General features: G+C 43.4%; 1 long non-coding RNA gene across 1 annotated transcript; it reads right to left on the bottom strand.

The window, feature by feature from the left end:
- Positions 1-11,000: 11,000 nt before the first annotated feature.
- On the bottom strand, positions 11,001-17,569 carry LOC140463215 (uncharacterized). Its single transcript, XR_011954632.1, has 2 exons — positions 17,055-17,569; positions 11,001-11,309 (listed from the first exon to the last, which is right to left on the bottom strand). It is a non-coding gene; the product is annotated as an uncharacterized lncRNA (long non-coding RNA).
- Between the last annotated feature and the right edge of the window lie 1,247 nt (positions 17,570-18,816).

The following is an 18,816-nucleotide window of genomic DNA, read 5'->3' on the forward strand; positions in this document are numbered from 1 at the left end:
GTATCCGTTGAGAGTTTGATAGGTCACATGCTCTAGGGTAGAAATAGGGAACAAAGTTTTCGATACTTAGGGAGTTAGATACTTAGAACCAAGATGAGGAAAAATGTCTTGACTAAGAGAATTGTGAGGTAGAGCAGTCTACCTCAGAGGGCTGTGATTAATTAGTCATTGAATATATTCATAAACTGAGAAATATAGATCTTTGAGTATGGGGACAGGGTAAGGAAGTGGGTTGTTGTAGAACTTCAGCCATTATCTTATAAATAAGAAAGCATGCTCAAAGGCTGAGCTAGCCATTCCTGCTCCTATTTCTAACCTTCTTATGTTCACCTAAGGCCCCATCTCCCAGTTCGGATCGACAGTAAAGATCACATTCAGAACGTGCAGGAAGCTCCTCCAGGACATCAACATCCAGCACTTTTCTTTCCAAGAAGATGTTGACCTGTCATTGATACTGTGGGGGTTGTTATTGAAGAAAGACTTCCCATGTCAAGCAGGTAGTGCAATTCACTGCATCAACTGCCTTCATGGTAATTTGACAGCATGACAAAGAGTAATATAAATTTCCTTTCCTTTTAGAGATAAGGAGAAATAAAGGCTTGCATTTATATAGCGCTGTTTAATGACCTTGGGATGTCCCAGAACTGATAGTCAAATAAGAACTTTTGAAGTGTTATCACCGATTGTCACGTAAAAGTGGGGGAGGGTGGTGGTGTCACTGGATAAGTCATCTGAAGTCTCAGGCTAAATTTCTAAGGGTGTGGTGCTGGAGCAGGAGAATCGGACCCGAAACATCGACTCTCCTGCTCCTCGGAAGCTGCCTGACTGGCTGTGCTTTTCCAGCACCACACTCTCGACTCTGATCTCCAGCCCTCATTTTCTCCTAGTAAATGTCTAAGGGACGTGTCTTCAAAACCCACCACGGTAGACATCAAAATTTGAATTCAATAAAATCTTGGCATATGAAACTAATGTAACAGTGACCGTGGAGATATTGTCATTAAAAACCTCTCTGGTTCACTCATGCCACATAGGGAGGGAAATAAGCCATCCTTAACTGGTTTGACCTACATGTGACTCTCAAACCAAAGCAGTATGGTTGACTCTTAATAATGCAGGCCTAGCCACTGACACGCACATGCTATGAACAAATTCTAAAGAAACAGAGCAGCCAAATTGGAGCACAGCAAGGTCTCTTGGATAGCAATTAGATTACAATCAGATACTCTGTCCTCGTGAAGCTGATGAATCAATAAGTCCTATAGAAAACCAAAGAGAATGACCCTGCTGTTCTTCAACTTACTGTTGAAAACATGTGGTGCTGGAAAAGGCACAGCAGGTCATTGGAGAAGCAAGAGAGTCGATGTTTTGGACATGACCCTTCATCAGAACTGGGGAGGGGGAAGGGGGCTGAGAAATAAATAGGTGGAGGGGTGATGGGGCAAAGGTAAAGGTAAATGGGATGGCGATAGGTGGACGAAGGTAGGAGGTGATTCTGATAGGTCATTGGGACATGTGGAGCGGATAGGTGGAAGGAAGATGAGCAGGTAGGCCAGGTCAAAAGGGCAGTGACGAGTTGGAGGGTTGGATCTGGGATGGGGTGATTTGGAAACTGGTTTTGAGGCTGTGTAGTTGTAGGGTCCTGAGATGGAAGATGACCTGTTCCTCCTCCAGTTTGCGAGGTGGCGTTGATTAAGCGGTGGAGGAGGCCCAGAATGGATATGTCATTGTGGGAGTGGAAGGTGGGGGTTGAAATGGATGGCCACAGGAGGGTGGAATTGGTTGGTTCCCTGAACCATTCCACGGGTTTGCGCTCAGTCTGTCTTATATAGAGGAGACCACATCGAGAGCAATGGATGCAGTAAACAGGTTCAAGGATTTGCAAGTAAATCTCTGCCGGATATGAAATGATCCTTTGGGGCTTGGATGGAGGTGAGTGAGTGGGGGGGGGACGGGGTGCAGGTTTTGCATCTCTTACAGTAGCAAGGGAAGGTGCCAGGTGTGGAGAGGGGGTTGGTGGGGAGTGTGGACCTAACGAGAGAGTCACAGAGGGAACGGTCCCTGCAGAACACAGATAGGGGTAGGGGGGAAATGTATTTTTGGTGGTAGGGTCTGACTGTCGGTGGTGAAAATGGCTGAGGATGATGCACTGGATTTGGAGATTAATGGGGTGGAATGTGAGCACTGAGGGGGTTCTGTCCTTGTTGCGGTCGGGGGGGTGGTGAGGATTGAAAACTGAGGTGTGGGAAATGGAGGAGATGCGATTGAGGGCATTGTTGATCACAGGGGAGGGGAAATGATGGTCCTTGAAATAGGAGGATATCTGGGATGTCCTGGAGTGGAATTGCTCATCCTGGGAGCAGAAATGGTGGAGGCGGAGAAATTGGGAGTGAGGGATCATGTTTTTACAAGAGGGTGGTCGTTAGGCGATGTAGTCATATTACCCTTCTCCTAGCCCCACCCTCCCTCATTTATTTCTCAGCCCCCTACCCCCTCCCCAGTTCTGATGAAAGGTCCTGCCTGAAACATCACTCTCTTGCTCTTCAGATGCTGCCTGACCAGCTCTGCCTTTTCCAGCGCCACATTTTATCAAGTCTGACTGTCCAGCATCTGCAGTCCTCATTATCTCCTGGTTCTTCAACTGAGTGCATGGGTGTCATTTGCTCTCACTTTAGAGAACAAATAGGGGCTTGGTTTAATGTCTCATTCAGAAGGTAACACCAGTGACCGGGCAGCCACCCTTGGGTGTCAGCATGTGTTCAAGCCTCCGGTCTGGAGACTTGAATCAACAAGATGTTGCTGTTAGAAGTATCACTTCTTTCAGCTACTGTGCTCTGAACCTGTCTCTTTCTCTTTGTTACCATTCCACCAGCCCGTCAGCAAAATAAATAGATTACTGAGAGAAATACAACAGCACAGGTTACAGTTATATCACAGAATCGCTCAAGGGACTGTCCCCTAGCAGCACCACTGAAACCAGAGCTGAAACTCATTGCACACTCCTTCTGCTTCTGGAAACTCTTAACAGAACATATCTTCAGGAGGTGCCCAGCGCCACAGAATGCCACGAAACTGACAAACTATGGCATATTCAATGGTCATGGAGAATGTGACTGCAATAATGAGACTGTTGTGACACAACCAAGGGGGGGGAGTCAAAGCCCACACAGTCAAGCTACAAAATTGCATTTACTAAATCTGTTATTTATTCAGTTCTTGTCAGAAAGGCAAAAAAAATGATGTATTGCTGTTTTAAGAAATCAATTGAAATCCTCCACGGACAGGATTCTGCTGTCCCAGCAGATCTGACCTAGATTTGACTGCGAGTCACAAACTGTGTCCTTTAAAGTGGCCCAGCAAGACGAATCAAGGGCAAAGCGATCCCAATTAAACAGAAAGCCCAACTTCTTAAAGTAACCAGAGCAGACAATAAGCGTTATCCACAGGAATTGCACAACAATCTCAGAATATTTTTTTTTAAAAAGAACTTAAGCCAAGACAGGCTATTCTAAGCAACCATATCCATCTGGCTTATTACTGCTAAACCTAACCCTATCCTTAAGCCTATTGCAGGTTTGTAATGCTGTCAAAAAAAGAGGCACATAATCAACTCCGAAAAGTGACCTTTTGAGATAAAGAAACTCAGAGAGCTCCAAACAGCGATAAAACTTCAGAGAAAGAACTATGTTCACAGGAATTTAGAAGAATGAGGAATAATTTTATGGAAACCCATAACATTCTAGCAGGTCAAGACAAGTTAACACAGGAAGGATGTTCCTGATGACCAGGGAGTCCAGAACCAGGGGTCACAGTTGAAGGATATAGAGTGGGCCATTTAGGACTGAGAGGAGGAGAAATTCCTTCACCCAGAGAGTGGTGAGCCTGTGGAATTCTCTGCTGCAGAAAGCAGTTGAGGGCTAAGGGTATCAAAAGGTAATGGGATGAAAGCAGCAATCGGGTCCTGAGTTGGATGATCAGCCATGATCATATTGGATGACAGTGCAGGCTTGAAGGGCTGAATGGCCTACTCCTGTTCCTATTAACTCTGTTATAGATTCATAGAGTCATACAGATGTACAGCACAGGAACAGACCCTTCAGTCCAACTCGTCCATGTCGATAAGATTTAGTGCCACCTGCCAGCACCCAGCCCATATCCCTCCAAACCCTTCATATTCATATACCTATCCAGATGCCTTTTAAATGTTGCAATTGTACCAGCCTCCATCACTTCCTCTGGCAGCTCACTCCATACATGTACCACCCTCAGCGTGAAAAAGTTGCCCTTAGGTCTCTTTTATATCTTTTTCCCCTCTCATCTTAAAACTATGCCCTCTAGTTCTGGAGTCCCTCACCCCAAGGAAGAGACTTTGTCTATTTATCTTATCCATGCCCCTCATAATTTTATAAACCTCTATAAGGTCATCCCTCAGCCTCCAACGCTCCAGGGAAAAATGCCCCAGCCTATTCAACCTTTCCCTATAGTTCACATCATCCAACCCTGGCAACATCCTTGTAAATCTTTTCTGAGCCCTTTCAAGTTCCACAACATCCTTCCGATAGGAAGGAGACCAGAATCGCATGCAACATTCCAAAAGTGGTCTAACCAATGTCCTGTACAGCCACAACATGACCTCCCAACTCCTGTACTCAATGCTCTGACCAATAAAGGAAAGCATACCAAACACCTTCTTCACTATCCTATCAACCTGCGAATCCACTTTCAAGGAGCTATGAACCTGCACTCCAGGTTCTTTTCGTTCAGCAACACTCCCTCAGACCTTACCATTAAGTGTATAAGTCCTGCTAAGATTTGCTTTACCAAAATGCAGCATCTCACATTTATCTGAATTAAACTCCATCTGCCACTTCTTGGGCCATTGGCCTATTTGATCAAGATCCTGTTGTAATCTGAGGTAAACTTCTTTGCTGTCCACTACACCTACAATTTTGGTGTCATCCGCAAACTTACTAACTATACCTCTTATGCTCACATCCAAATCATTTAGATAAATGACGAAAAGTAGAGGACCCAGCACCGATCCTTGTGGCACGCCAATGGTCACAGGCCTCCAGTCTGAAAAACAATTCTCCACCACCACTCTCTGTCTTCTACCTTTGAGCCAGTTCTGTATCCAAATGGTGAGTTCTCCCTGTATTCCGTGAGATCTAACCTTGCTAACCAATCTCCCATGGAGAACCTTATCGAACGCCTAACTAAAGTCCATATAGATCACATCTACTGCTCTGCCCTCATCAATCCTCTTTGTTACTTCTTCAAAAGATTCAATCAAGTTTCTGAGACATGACTTCTCATGCACACAGCCATGCTGACTCTCCCTAATCAGTCCTTGCCTTTCCAAATACATGTATATCCTATCCCTCCAGATACCCTCCAACAACCTGCCCACCACCAACGTCAGGCTCACTGGTCTATAGATACCTGGCATTTCAAAACAGTTCATGTGATCAGACTACCTGAAGCATTAATAGCTCCACAGTCTACAACACTCTGGGATCTGTCCTTTTATATTATGGATGAGATTCACAAGCAGTGATCACATGAAACTGTGTGCAGTGCAAGACCAGGCAGGGGGCTACTGCTGATCAGAATCTCAAGCAAGAAGAAGAAAGAATTTACATTTCTGTGACTCTTTGCATAGCCTCAGACCATCTCCAAGTGGTTTACAGCCAATGAAGGATATTTTAACATGCATCTACTTTGGCAGTGTGGGGACGCACAGAAGTAATTTGTATATGTAGCAAGATTCAACAAATGTTGCTAAAATCTGTTTTAGGTTGGAGGCTAAATATTGATCCTAATATGTCAAAAAGAGGAAAAATGAATGGAATAATCTTCCCTCCATCATAAGGTCAGAAATGGGGATATTCATTGACGATTGCACAATCTTCAGCACCATTCAGGACTCCTCTGATACTGTAGCAATTGGTGTCTGTATGCAGCAAGACCAGGATAACATCTGGTAAGTGGCAAGTAACATTCAAGCCACACAAGTGTCAAGCAATGTCTAGCTCCAACAACAGAGAATCTAACCATTGCCCTTTGACAATGGCGTTATCATCATTGAATGCCCCACTATCAACATCCTAGGGGTTACCATTGACCAGAATGTGAACTGAATTAGCCATATAAACCAATAACACCAATTCAGAGGTGAGGAATTCTGTGGATAATGAATCACCTCCTGTCTTCCCAATTCACAGTCAGCATTTATAAGACATGAATCAGGAATATTCGTCAGAATTAAATGTATGTCAAAAGATTCAGATGATATGATGGGGTAAAGAAATTAAATGACTTGTAGAAGGATAACACATTCCACAACCTGAGGATGTCCCAAAGCAATTCACAGCCAATTAATCTCTAAATGTTTTCAGGCTGTAGTGTAGAAAATGCAGTTACCGTTTTTGGCACAGCAAGCTCCCATCTGCACCAGCCTTACAACTCCTCCAATCCTGACCATTGTGTGTAAAACCCATTTCCACTGCTCCTCCATTGATAGCCATGCCTTCAGTTGGCTGGGCATTAAGCTCCAGAGCCCCCTCCCTAAACCTCACTGCTTCACAAAATCTCTTCTGACCTTTAAGGTGTTCTTTAAAATCTACCTCTTTGACCAACTATATGGTCAGCTGTCCTAATGCATCTTCATGTGGCTTGGTGTCAGATTTTGTCTGATAATGCTCCTGTGAAATGGTTTGAGCTGTTTCGCCACAGTAAAGGTACTTGAGAGGGTCTTTCTTAGGGCACAAGGCCATGTCTGCACTCTGAGGTCGCCGTAAGAAAAAGGCACAATTTCAGAGGAGGCCAAAGGAGTTCTCTCTGGTGATCTGGCCAGGATTTAACCCTCAACCAACATCACAGAAACCAAAATAACTGCAGATGCTGTATATCAGAATGGTTCTGAGGAGGGGGTCACTGGACCTGAAACGGTAACTCTGATTTCTCTTCACGGATGCTGCCAGACTTGCTGAGCTTTTCCAGAAACTTCTGGTTTTGTCACAGAAACAGATGATCTGTTCATCATTTTATCTAATCACTTTCTGTGGAACTCTGCTGTGCAGTTACTTGTCAGATTAAAACAGTGACTAGAAATATTCATTTGGAAGCATAGAAAGTGAACATTTGTCACACAAGACACATTTTATCAAAGGTATTTTTCATGTATACTTCTGGACACTTCACAAGAATACCAATTTCCAGGGGAAAACCAACATTTATCCTGCATGAAAGGAACATTTTTATTGGTTGACAAGTGGACACTTACTGATACAGATGTAAAAAAAGTGTAAAAATAGCCCCAATTAATGATCATTGACAGTTAACTGCTGTTAAGTGGGACAGATTGACTGTGATTGATTAGGGCATTGTCCTGAGGGGGGAAAGATGCTAGTGGATGGTTGTTACCTATTTGGTTGAGTTGAAGTATTTGTATTGTTCATACATGTTATTTCTGTCTGCAATAAACAGGGTCCTGTGTATTAATATAAATTTATGTGTTTGGACAAAATGTGTGTTGTCTCATTCATACAGTATTCTGTTGAAGAAATTACACTTCAAAGTTACTTTACTGGATGTAAAGTACTTAGGACTGTGCTGAGATTGTGAAAGGTGCTATGCAAATGCATGTCTTTTATTGAATAAATCTTAGATCTGGCTGCTGTTTTTGAAATAATCTGCCAGATCATCTGTTGTATAATGGCACGGAAATTAAGATAAGGATAGAGGCACAGGGACTCAATGAAGCACACCACTTATGTGTGAGCACTTGTGTGACTGTGTGTAAAGGGGGAACAGCGAGTGTACTGTGCTGTCTTCCTGTCGAGTCTGTAGCTGATGTTGCACAGGAAGGGAGTCCAGCTCACACACACCTAACCAAACAATAGGCACTTGGTGTTTCTGTGAAAAACACTGACGAATGGTTTCAAAGCAAAGGATCCCGCTGAGCAGTAACCACAGAAACTCATGAGGACAGACACCACACTCCTGTGTTAATCCATTCAGACCAAATGCCACTGCATGTTGAGAGATTGAATCTATATGAGAAAAAGACTTTTAAAGTCCTACTGAGAGAGAGAGAAATAAATGGAAAGCCTTCTTTTCTTCATAAGTAACAACTCCCTACAAAGATCAGTGAAAACATTTGGCTTTCAAATAATGCCAAAGTTTGTTAGATATTAATCATGGAAAAATCTTCTACCTTATATATTTTTTTAAAATTCTCCTAAAAATATGTCCCTTTAGCAGCTTTAATACCTGTCTATGGGACAATGAAACTGCACAATGTCCCCCTGATCATGGATGGCCTGTTATGACATGTGGATTGCTGGAGCAGTGGTCATGTCACTGGATCCAGAGGTTAAAGCTAATGTTCTGGGAGCATGGGTTTGAGCTTCATTAAAAAAAACACCCATCTTGTACAGTAATTTCCTTTAGGGAGGGAAATCTGACATCTTTCCTTGGTCTGGTAATTCCAGATCCACAGTAATGTGGTTGACTCCTAACTACCCTCTGGAACACCATCAACCAGAAACCGAATTGGACCAGCCACATAAACAGTGTGACTAAAAGGGCAGGTCAGAGGTTTGGAATTTTGTGGTGAGTAACTCACCTACTGACTCCCCAAAGCCCGTCTGCCATTTACATGGCACAGGTCAGGAGTGTGATGGAATACTCCCCTCTTGCCTGGATGGGTACAGCTCCAACAACACTCATGAAGCACCATCCAGGACAAAGCAGCTCTACCACTGATGCTCAGAAACAGAATACTATGGACAAGATGCACTGCTGTAATTCATCCAACCAGCACCTTCCAAACCCACAATCTCTCCCATCCAGATAGTTAAGGACAAGAGTTGAATGAGATCACTGTAAGACGTAGCAGAAGTAGGCCATTCAGCCCATTGAGTTTGCTCAGCCACTTAATGAGATCAAGATTGAATCAGAACCTACAAGTTTTTTTCCAAGTCACCCACCATCCTGATTTGGAATTATATCACTTTTTCTCACTGTCACTGGGTCAACATCATTGAACTTCTTCCCTAACAGGTCTGTGGATGTCCCAATATTCGAATATTCGAAGGACTACAGTGGTTAAAGAAGGTAGCTCTTTCCCAAGGGCAATTAGGGATGGGCAATAAATGTTGGCCCAGCCAGTCACACCTGTGAATATATTGCAAACAAGATAGTGCTGGATAAACAAGGTGGTTAAGGGAAAAATTTACAGAACTGAGGTGCTGTATGACCGAAGATATGGCCAGTCCAGTTGGGGTGAAGGAAGCTGACATTGCACACAAGGGCCCCTGAAGTGGGCACTGGTGAAGAGATGAGTGAGAGCACTCCAGGTAACAAACAAACTGGGAATTTATGTCCCAAACTACACAACAGGCAAAAGAGCCTCAGGAGGAAGTTTAATGATCTCCATTACTTTGCACAGAAGGGAAGAAAGAAGACATGAGCTCTCGATCAATCAATCTTTGAAACCAAAAGATTGCCTTGTGACAAGCCAGGATTGTTGTACTTTCAATGTATGTGCTTACTGTAATCTTAAAATCAAGTCTGCTTCACTTGTCAGCCTTTTTTCCTACATTTCAACAGTGACAGCATTTTATTGGCTGATGCGAAACACTTTGAGGCATCTAGGGTTGTGAATGGCAGTATATAATTGTAAGTTTTCTCTTTCTTTTTGCTATCGCCAGTTTTCGTTGAACAGATTGGTTAGGAGATATTAACAAATGGATGAGAAGCTTGGGCTATCTGTCCAGGAGTTGAAATTAGGCATTCCCAGTCCTTTTTAATGTCTGGATCTCATAAACAACCTTTCAGCTCACCACCTTTCTGAAACAGGTGTTCAAAGGCTTCACGCAAGTTAGGATATGGCTGGTCTCATTATGAATCTTATGAATTCTTTCATAGAAAGTCAACATGAAGTGAATTTCCCTTAAGATGAAACAATTATGTAGTTACCTGTTGGGGGATGTTTTCCTTCTGAATGGGATGAGTTGTAAACCTGAGGGATTTTGGGATCTGGACTGATCAAATGAGTTCTGGGTGAGCTGACGATTTTTTGGAGGGTGACGGTTAAAGGTCAGTAAGGAGGAATACTCCAGCTTGGTTATAGAGTCATACAGCATGGAAACAGACCCTTCGCTCCCTTGCTGAATATAATCCCAAACTAAATTAGCTCCTGGCCCGTATGCCTCCTAACATTTCTTTCACAAATGTCTATCCAAATGTCTTTTAAACGTTGCAATTGTACCCACATCCACCACTTCCTCAGGAAGTTCATTCCACAAGCTGAACAACTCTCTTTATAAAAACATTGCTTCTCTTGATATTTTTAAGTCTCTCGCCTCTCACCTTAAAAATATGCCCCTAGTCTTGAAATCCCTCATCCCAGGGAAAACACAACTACTGTCAATTCTATCTATACCTCTCATTATTTTATAGACTTCCATCAGGTCACTTCCCAATCTCCTTCGCTCCAGTGAAAGAAGTCCCAGCCTATCCAGCCTCTCTTTATAACTCAAACCTTCCATACCTGGCAACATCCTGATGAAGGGCTTTTGCCCGAAACGTCGATTTCGAAGCTACTTGGATGCTGCCTGAACTGCTGTGCTCTTCCAGCGCCACTAATCCAGAACGTCCTGGTAAACCTCTTCTGAACCCTCTCCAACTTAATAACATCGTTTCTAAAACTATGCGAACTGGACACAGTACTCTAGAAGAGGCCTGAACAACGTCCTGTACAACCTCAACAAGACGTCCCAACTCCTTTCCATCCTGCCCACATGTGACGCAAACTTCAAAGATCGGTGGTGACAAAGGCCCAGGTTTTCAGCAGCAGGACTGAGGAAGGGCATGTTACAGAAGCTGAAGCAGGCCATCTATGTAAAATAAAAACCAAATATGCTGGGGAAACTCAATAGCTCCACCAGCGTCTGTAGGAAGAGAAAAACAGAGTTAACGCTTCAAGCTCAATATTCCTTCAGAACTTCAAGTTGTTTTTATTTCAGATTTACAGCATTTGCAGCATTTTCTCATTATTGAAGCAAGTAGTATTTATGATGGAGGGGATGTGGGGCTGAAAGTCATCCGTGAACAGACAGTATTTGGCTTGAGACAGCATTGGAGTCAATGTTCTCGAAGATACATTCTTCAGGAATATTTATTCAGTAGCCAGTTGAAGTACAATATTCTTGGTACACCGTCAATGGGCAGTGGAGTTTTCGCAATCTTGGATAGGTGTTCAAAAAAACATCAAATAATATCCTGAAGTGAAGGAACTGCAACTACAAGGAAACTTCTGTTAATGCTGCCATTAGATAAATGAAAAGCTGCAGAGATTGAATTTGCACTGACAAGGTACAAAATCATCCCAAGACATTTCAGAATCAAGACTAAATGCTGAGCTTTGATGAAGACAGGGCTTTAATTCAGATTTTAATGGATGAGAAGGAGCTGGAGAGATTCAGGGCTTTACGGGAGATCTAGACATATACAGCAGAGGGGTATACAAAGTAAACAGTGAAAGAGAGCATTTGGAGGTTATGGGGGGGATTCATTTGAGCATTAACCTCCTGTGCATGCCTCAACAAATACTCAATTGTCTAAAAGTATTAGCCATTCAATGTTGGTTCCAATGTTGGGTCGGTTAGATCAGTTGGCTGGAAAGCTGGTTTACAATGTACAGAGATGCCAACAGTGTGGACATTTCCATGCCGAGGTTACTCTAGTGATTGTAATGAGGTCAGCCAGGTGGGCATCGTAGAATATGAGTTCCCTGATTGGGGCTGTTAATCTGTCCAATCAGGGAGCCCTGGCTGACATACAAAAAAGACTTTTAGTACTGCTACATTCAGAGTCAGGTACTAGAGGTTCAGAGATACTGACACTCGGATACCTGACTCTGAATGGAGCAGTTCTAAATGGCTGTCCATGCGTAAATAAAAGGAGATTTGGTGACATGATATCAACCTCTGTGGAATTATTTCAGTTACCATGAAGGACCCACCTTCTCAACTTCTCCCCTCACCTAAGGCATGGTGATCCTCAGGGTAAACCACCACCAGTTGTGTCTCTCTTTCTCTGTGTCTCTCTGAGAGAGCAGGAAGTACAGGATGCTCCTGAGATTTAATAATCATATTGAGATGCCTGGCTCTGCTGAGGCAGGCAGGAAACACCAGGATGGAAGATGGTACAATTTAAAGGAAAAATCAGACAAGCCAAGTAGCACATTCCATTGAAACCATCTTGTTACCTTTCGTTGTTTGTAACCGTTTTGTTACACCATACAATCTCGGGCCATAATTGTAAACCCCTCCCCACAACCCACCCAATAGACATGGGCACAATCTCTCCCATTCCCCTGCCAGCAAAACACCAGCTCATCCAGATGGTTCAACTAAGCAAGTCTTTCATTCTTTAAATTTGATACCCATCTTCATCCTGTGGGTTGTGGTTAAACATCTAGTCTTGCTGCTGGGAGATCTCCCGAGCAACAGGCCTGCACTGGAAGTCTGTCTCAATCTGGCTTCCCTGCCATTTCCCCCATCTCCTGAAACCAAGGAGTAAAACGGAGTGTGAACAAGATGTCAGAAGAACAGCTACATATCAGCAAGGATCCTGCTGAAAAGGGAGACAAAAGACACTAGAGCAGAAGTAGGCTATTCAGCCTATTGAGTCTGCTGTCCCACTCAATGGGACTGTGCCATTCAATGGGACTGTGGCAGATCTAAAGATCCTCACTTCTGCTTTTCCTCTAACTGCTGATTCCCTTACTGATTAAAGGTCTACCTCAGTCTCGGATATATTTAAAGACCTAACCTTGACAATCCTCCAGGACAAAGAATTTTGCAAATTCACAACCTTCTGAGAGAAGAACTTCCTCTTCTTCTGCGTCTTAACTGTCCAACCCCTTACTCTGAGATTATGTCCTCTGGTCCTACACTTTCTAACAAGGGGAAAAATATACAATCCACATCGACCCTGCCAAGTCCTCTAAGAATCCTGTATGCTTCAATAAGGTCACCTCCCATTCTTCTAAACTCCAATGATTACAGGCTCCACCTATTCAACCTCTCCTCATTGATCAGTGCCTCCCGGGATAAACCAACATTGCTGGTCATTATGTAGAGGAGCCGGTGTTGGACTGGGGTGGACAAACTTAAAAATCACACAACACCAGGTTATAATCCAGCAGGTTTATTTGGAAGTATTAGCTTTCGAAGGTGTGCCACTTGATGAAGAGGCTGTGCCTAGAAAGCTAGTGCATCCAAATAAACCTGTTGGACTATAACCTGGTGTTGCGTTTTTTTTTTCACATTGATGGAAGCTCAATCAGAGTTGATATGTCAACCAACCAGCACCTTTTACGCTTGTATTAAAAAATGTTGCAACCATCTGAAATTTGGCACTCTTGCATTTGTCCTGATGAGAGCAATAGAAAAAGTTTCAGCAACATATTTCCCTTTTCAGCAACATTTCACAGCATAATTTGATTACTTACAGTGCAGAAACAGGCCCTTCGGCCCAACAAGTCCACACCGACCCTCCGAAGGGTAACCCACCCAGACCCATTTCCCTCTGACTAACGCACCTAACACTATGGGCCAATTAGCATGGCCAATCTACCTGTCCTGCACATGTTTTGGACTGTGGGAGGAAAGTGGAGCACCCGGAGGAAACCCACACAGACACGGGGAGAATGTGCAAACTCCACACAGACAGTCACTTGAGGCTGGAATCGAACCTGGAACTCTGGTGCTGTGAGGCAACAGTGCTAACCACTGAGCCACTGTGCCACCCAAAATAATAACTAGCATAATAAAACTATGCTAACTGCATACTGAAGCATAATTACATCTGTTATAGGATTGAATGGCCTATTCCCGTGTTTATAGACTCAATACGTAAAGATAAAATGAAGAGTTTGATGGGTGGTCCTCCAGAACAGGACTTGGTTCATGCAGGAACTTGGAACACAAGGGGACAGACTTGCTAAGCTTCATTAATCCTTTTAGTTAAAAATCACGCGACATCAGGTTCTAGTCCAACAGGTTTATTTGGAATTGCTAGCTTTCGGAGGGCTGTTTCTTCATCAGATGGTTGTGGAGCAGAATCATAAGACACAGAATTTATAGCAACAGGATTGCAGTGTCATGGAATGTAAGATTAAACAAAATTAGCTTCAGTCTTTCATCTTTTAGAATGACCATGTTAGTTTCAGTTCCTTCATATGTAAGATGAGGGAACCTTTCATCCTTAAGATGAAAGCCTTAAGCTAAATTTGTTTAATCTTACATTCTATGACACTGCAATCCTGTTGCTATAAATTCTGTGTCTTATGATTCTGCTCCACAACCACCTGATGAAGAAGCAGCACTTCAAAAGCTATCAATTCCAAATAAATCTGTTGGACCATAATCTGGTCTTGTGTAATTTTTAACTTTTCAACATCTTCCACCTCAGAACACTTCAACCCCAGGGCATCAATGTGACTTCACCAGTTTCCTCATTTCCCCTCCCCCCAACTCACCCCAGTTCCAACCTTCCAGTTCAGCACCACCCCCATGACCTGTCCTACCTGCCAATTTTCCTTTCCACCTATCCACTCCACCCTCCCCTCTGACCTATCACCTCCATCCACACCCCCATTCACCTATTGTACTCTTGGCTACCTTTTCCCCAGCCCCACCCCCTCCCATTTATCTCTCCACCCGGAAGCTCCCTGTCTTCATTCCTGATGAAGGGCTTTTGCCCGAAACATCGATTTTCCTGCTCCTCGGATGTTGCCTGACCTGCTGTGCTTTTTCAGCACCACTCTAATCTAGACTCTGATCTCCAGCATCTGCAGTCCCCACTTTTGCCTAGTTGATTCTTAACTGTGTCCACCCCAGTCCAACACCAACACCTCCACATCATTAATCTTTTTATGTAATCTAAATTAATTTCAATATTATTTAGCCAGGGTTCTTCCATCAAATTGACTTCAAGTGCATTTATTCCAAACGTTAAGGAAGACATTCGGTCACACTTTTTGCATTTAGATGTTTCATCATTCTAGCCAATGGTTTCATCTGTTGGAAGTCTATACTCAGAGCACTGAATGAGCTGTGTTATTTTCAGAGTTGAGTGCAACAAGTACTCTCAGCGCTGTTTAGTTCTGTGGGTGCCTCTGAATATGCAGATGCGATTAGAGCTTACTTAGTCATCAATGACTGGCAGCTATTTATAATCTTGATGCAAATTGCACAACCTCTGAGCCAGCTAGTTCTCCACTTATAAGGGGATCACTAGCAAACCAGCTCTGTTCTGCGATTGACCATACTCCCTCAGCCTGACTTTCAATGCAGTCCTAAGACAATTATCTTTAAGATGGGGTATTTTGGATTTGATGTTAAATTGAGGTCCCCTCTACCCTCTCAAGTGAGGGGCATGCGAGATTTCACAGTCAGTATCCAAAGAATAGCAGGAGAGGTCTCTGCAGTGTGTTGATGTCTTCCCAGTAATCATTAAAGTCAAATATTTGCTCACAATCGAACTGCCATATGTGGGAACTTGCTACATTAGAAAAAGGAGCAGATGCAGGCCATTTAGCCCCTCAAGGCAGAGGTGGCTATTGCAAATGCTGTAGATTAGAGTCAAGATTAGTGTGGTGCTGGAAAAGCACAGCAGGTTAGGCAGCATCCGAGGAGCAGGAAAATTGACACTTCGGGCAAAAGCCATTCAGCCCCTCAAGCCTGCTCTGCCATTCAATAAGATCATGTGTCTGATCTCCTGCCACATCTCTTTGCCCACTCTCCATATCCCTTGATTGATTGAGAGACCTGAAATCTATCTCAACCTTGGAGATGCTCCATTTGAAGGATGTCCATGACCTTCTGAGATGGGGAATGCTTCAAATTCCCCACCCTCTGAGTGAAGAAATTCCTCCTCATCGCAATCCCTAAATAACTGACTCCTTGTCTTGAGACAGTGTTCTCGCGTATCCATGCAGTTTTCACCCCTTCAAGTCTTTATCTGATCTTCTTATTCCTTTCTGAGGAAGGGACACTCGATCCAAAACGTTAACTCTGATTTCTCTCCACAGATGCTGCCAGACCTGCTGAGCTTCTGCAGCAATTTCTGTTTTTGTTTCTGATTTCCAGCACCAGCAGTTCTTTCGGTTTTTCTTTGTCCAGTCTACTTTCGCAGGTTACAATGTCCGGCTGAGCGGTACTTTCCAAATCCCAACTCTTCCTCACATAAGCGAGGCGTTTCTCCAGAAATCTCTGGTCCTTGGGTCAGTCTCTTCAATCCATATCACCTGGTTATCAACCTTTCGTCGTTAGAAATGCTTCCTCCTTATTTGCTTTACCTAAACCTTTCATGATTTATCACATTTCCATCAAATTCCTCCCTAGTTCACTGTACGCCAAGGGAATTTCCGTCATCCCTCAACTTTGGAACCATTTTTGCAAATTTCTTCCATAACCTTTTGAAATCCTTCTTGTCATCACTAAATGATGGTGTCCAGAATATATTCCAAATGGATTTGAACTTGTATTTTATAAAGGATTAGCTTAAGTTCTTGGCTTTGGACTGTATGCCCATCTCTATTTATACCATATTTTTTGTTTCTTGGAACTCACTTCTGAATTTGGGCATGGTTTTCTTTCTCCCCACAGTGTAAGTATTGAATGCTCCTACTCTGTAATGTAGATAGGAGCAGCAACAGATGTTGGATAGTGTGATAAGGAACTTGAATCCAGATGTTTGCAATTCAAGTACACAGCCCTCCATGACTGAATGTATCTAGCTGGGGAAAGGAGCCAACTCTCCTGAGGGTCACCAAGCCAAATGGGGCAATTAGAAGCGTGCCAGGGTCAATCCCTCACTCCTGACTGCCAGTGAGTGACCTCAGCAGTGAATCAATCAGCCAGAACTTGTGCACCAGGTCACTCACTAGTAAGCTTTCCACGCACATCCCCCTGGATGCTAGACAGACCATAATACTTGCACTAATCTGTGATGCCTTCTAGAGGCGAACATCTCACCTGCATGTGGGACACTCTGGGGTGGAGGGCTGGTGCCACTTGAAGACAAGATAGGGTCGTAGACAAGCTTCCCATACTTCTCCCTCAGGGAGAAAATCCCTAATGTGGAAGGGACATGGAAGAAACACGACTTGCATTCCTGTAGCGCCTTTCACGTCACCTTCAGGACGTGTCTTAAAGCCAGGGTCAAGTACTTTTTGAAGTCTGCTCTCCGTTGCAAAACGCAGAGAAAGAAGGTTGTGTGTGATGGACTCGGGCTTAGCAGCTCTCTGTGGAACTCCTGGTAGAGGGAGGGTCTGCAAAAGTAGCACCGAGAGCGGGGGCGACACCCCAACTCTGCAACTTATAATTAGCGATCAACACAGCTTCTAAATAAAGCTTGTAACCGCAGTGCCAACGCCAATTTCTGCTCCCTTCTTTGCGAAAAATGCTAATATATTAGTCACCACATCATTCAAACATTTCCTTTTAAGTTCAGTCCCTTCAAGTTCGCCATGGCAACCGTGTTATTTATGATGGGAGCTTCCCAGGCTCCGCCTGTTTTGCCCTGGACATTGCAGAGTTATGTGCAATCTTTGTGCAATGTTGCAATGTTGTCACTCAGCAATTTTCAGCAAGTTCGATGGTGCAATCGCCCAGTGCCTTTGCAAAGACAGGACTGAAAACATTAATTTCTTGTTTGTCGGGCCCTCCCCTTCCTTTCTCCACGCCTATTTGTCTCCCTGCGATTGACTTTTTTCTATATCTTGTTTTTGCAGCTGTTGTTTGACAAAAAAAAATAAAAAGCAGCTCCCCACTTTCAGTATTTGAATAACACGACTTTGGGGTGGAAAGCATTGTGAAAAACCAGAAGGCTGGGTAAGAGGATAACATCTTGAATTTACATAGCACCCTTCACATTCCCAGCCCATTTCAAAGCCCAAATAAAGTTCTTTTTCTGAGTTATACCGAATATTATGGTGTCAGAAAAACAGCAGCCATTTTTTTTTTGCATGGCAAACTCCCACAAAAAGGAATATGATCAAGATCATCTTTTATTTAAAATCAAATATTCTTTTATAGGATGTGAGCTTTTTGGGGGAAGATGTGTAGCTCAGGTTGTGGATCAGGTTGTAAGTTTGCATGCTGGATTTATTCTCAAATGTTTCATCACCATGCTAGGTAACATCATCAGTGAGCCTCCAGTGAAGCACTGATGTCCTGTCCTGCTTGGTATTGATGTCAGTTGGTTTGTTGTGGTTGGTAATGTCACTTCCGGTTCTGAGGTTGGTAAATGGGGTCCAAATCGATATGTTTGTTAATGGAGTTCCGGTTTGAATGCCAGGTCTCTAGGAATTCCTGTACGTGTCTTTGTTTAGCCAGTCCTAGACTGGATGTATTGTCCCAGTCAAACTGGTGTCCATCTTCGTCTGTGTGTATAGATACCAGTAATAGTTGGTCATGTCTTTTGGCGGCTAGTTGGTGCTCATCTATCCTGGTGGCTAGTTTCCTGCCTGTCTGTCCACTGTAATGTTTGTTATAGTCCTTGTAGGATATTTTGTATGTGACATTCGTTCTGCTGGTTGTTGGTATGGAGTCCTTTAAATTCATCAGGAGCTGTTTCAGTATGTTGGTGGGTTTGTGGGCTACCATATGAGCATTTATTACCCATCCCTAATCATCCTTAAACTGAGGGGCTTTTTTAAAAGTTCATTCGTAAAACATGGGTGTCGTGGCTGGGCCAACATTTATTGCCCATTCATAGTTGCCCCTGAGAAGCTGC

This window comes from Chiloscyllium punctatum, chromosome 37 (genome assembly GCF_047496795.1).
Source record: "Chiloscyllium punctatum isolate Juve2018m chromosome 37, sChiPun1.3, whole genome shotgun sequence".
NCBI lineage: Eukaryota > Metazoa > Chordata > Chondrichthyes > Orectolobiformes > Hemiscylliidae > Chiloscyllium > Chiloscyllium punctatum.